Source organism: Pipistrellus kuhlii, unplaced genomic scaffold (assembly GCF_014108245.1).
Source record: "Pipistrellus kuhlii isolate mPipKuh1 unplaced genomic scaffold, mPipKuh1.p scaffold_m20_p_88, whole genome shotgun sequence".
NCBI classification, from domain to species: domain Eukaryota; kingdom Metazoa; phylum Chordata; class Mammalia; order Chiroptera; family Vespertilionidae; genus Pipistrellus; species Pipistrellus kuhlii.
Genome location: NW_023425593.1, coordinates 768,014 through 770,605, shown reverse-complemented (window position 1 = coordinate 770,605; position 2,592 = coordinate 768,014).

Genomic DNA, 2,592 nt, shown 5'->3' with positions numbered 1-2,592 from the left:
AATATGTAATTAGGAGCTATTTTCTAGCTGTTTTTAAAGTCTGAAAATTAGCTGCCTTTATTAATCACACAGACAAATATAAAGTGGAACCAACGCGCGCTGGAATTTCTAAAAGGGGCTTTTTGTTTAATTACACACCGCGCGCGCGGGCCGCGCTCTGCATGTTGATTTGTTGTGCGCTGACATTTTGACAACCGGGTCTCCATTTGTCTGTCGTGCTTAGGCAACAACAAAGCCCACGGTAACACTTTAACTTTCAAAGCCTTCCGTGTGCCAGCCAGAGGGAGGGCATCCTCGATGCGGGCCTGGGGCTCGGCTCTCCAAGCCACGGGGCCAGAAGCAGGGCGCAGGGCGCAGGGTGCGGGAGGCGAGGGGCGACAGCGAAGGGAGGGCCGCAGGCAGGGGCGGCGGGAGGCAGCGGCGAGGTGGGGGGCACTGGGCCGGGGTCCAGAGCTGGGGAGCAGCCCCGCCTGCAGGGTGGCCAAGAGGAACCCCTCCCCCACGGGGCCTGCCTTCCCCCTCGCACCTGGAGGCCGTGTCCCCTGGCTCCCGGGATGGACTCAGAACAGGAAATGCCACGTGAAGAGACGGCGGAGAAAAGGAGGCGGAGGGCCTGGGGTCCTGAAGGAGCTTTCCTGTCCTTCCCCTCTGTCTGTCACACCTGCTCCCGTGCCTCTCACACAGCATCTCACACAGGTCCTCAGCCCTCCCAGGGGATCTTTAAAAACTACATTTATGTGGCGCGTTTTTTTTTTTTTTAATATTGATGTCAGAGAGGAAGGGAGAGGGAGAGAGAGATAGAAACATCAGGGATGAGGGAGGATCATTGATCGGCTGCCTCCTGCACACCCCATCCTGCACATTCCATCACTGGAATTTCTAAAAGGGGCTTTTTGTTCCCACAGCCCGGGGAACATGCCCTGACCTGGAATTGAACCGCGTCCTCCTGGCTCCTAGGCCGATGCTCACCCACTGAGCCACGCCGCTGGGTTTGGCCATCTTTTATCACCTCATTGGATAGAGGATGGAACGGAGGCTCAGGGAGATTCCACAACTCGTCACCGGCAGCTGGCGGTCACCCTCACGCTCAGACGGGTCTCGCTGACTCGGAGTGGCTGGCTCCGCGGCTGCACAGCGGCCTGGCCCGGCAGCCCTGAGCGGGTGGCCCTGGGGCCTCATTTCCCATCGGCGCGGCCTGGACGTGCTAAAGCACCTCAGTGAGGCCTCCGTCTGACCTGCAACCAGACCGCCGCCTGGCCTGCCTTTGCCCGTTTGGTCACCACCGCCCCCCAGCAGCCGTGCCGGCCAGGGCAGGGTGTGCAGAGGAGGCTGGGCATGGAGCCCGGGAGGGTGCCCGAGCAGGGCCTCAGCCCCTGGGCAGCCCTGCTCCATGCCCTCGAGGCCCTGTGATGTCCAGAGAGTTCCTGGCCGGGGGGCTGCCGAGCAGCTCAGTTCCACAGCAACGCGGCCGTCGCCGCAGACAGCTCCCGTGGCGGCGGAGTGACTGCCGCCTGCCCTCCACCAGCCTCACACGGGAGCTCAGCCAGGCGGGGGTAATGAGCCTGGGTTCAGACCACGTCTGCCCCTCTCCGGCCGTGGGGCCGTGGCCGGCTGCCCCCCCTGCCTGAGCCTCGGTCCATCATTAATGTGAGGGCCCTGACAGCGCCCGGATCTCCGGGGTCGGATGAGGATGGACTGGACGGTGGGTGCTCGGCCCAGACAAAGCCTGACCACCGGCAGCTCCCTGTGACCACCCCCTTTGACAGGTGGGGTCACTGAGGCTCAGAGGGCAAAGCATGGTCCTAAGGTGCACATTGCTGAGCTGAGGACGGCACCCGGTGCCCTCACCCTGGCACCCTGACGCCTGCCTGATGCCCACCCGGAGGGCAGGTGGGAGGAGGCCGGAGGCCCGGGGTGGCCTCCCTCCTCTTCTGCCTCCGGAGGGAGTGCCGAGCAGGCCGGAGCCGAGGCCCGGGGCAGCCCCCTGAGGCCTCTGCAATGCCGACCCCAGGCCTGCAGAGCCGTGCCCCCCACCTGCCCAAACTGTTCTCAGGAGCCAGCAGCATCCCCCTCCTGCCCCAGACTCCCTGACGGAACTGCCAACGGAGAAAAGGAGGTGTTTTGGGTGACAATGAAACTGTCAATAAAATCTCCAACGTGTGCTTCACCGGCGCTGACAGCGGAGGTTCTGCTGGGGAGGGAGGCGGCAGATCTGCCATCAGCACCCCCTCTCTCGGAAAGAGCCCTGGAGGGCCTGAGACCCGCTTGCCCGGTGCCCCTCGGCCGGGCGGCTGCCGTCAGAGGAGGCAGGGTCACCATGGAGGAGAGGCTGGACGCCCCGACTCTGTCCCCTCATTTGTTCATCCCAGGACTCCCCTCCAGCACGGACACATGCCAGGCTCTGTGCTGGCGCCACGGGCAGAACCAAACCAGGAAAACTGTGCCCTTGAGGGTGTGATGTGTCCAGCTGTGTCCCCGCAGGAGAGACGCCGGAGTCCCAACCCGGTGCCTCTTAGGTCGGACGAGGCCATTAGGGTGGGCCTGACCCAACATGACCAGCGCCCTCAGGAGAGCAGGGCGTCACGTGACGAG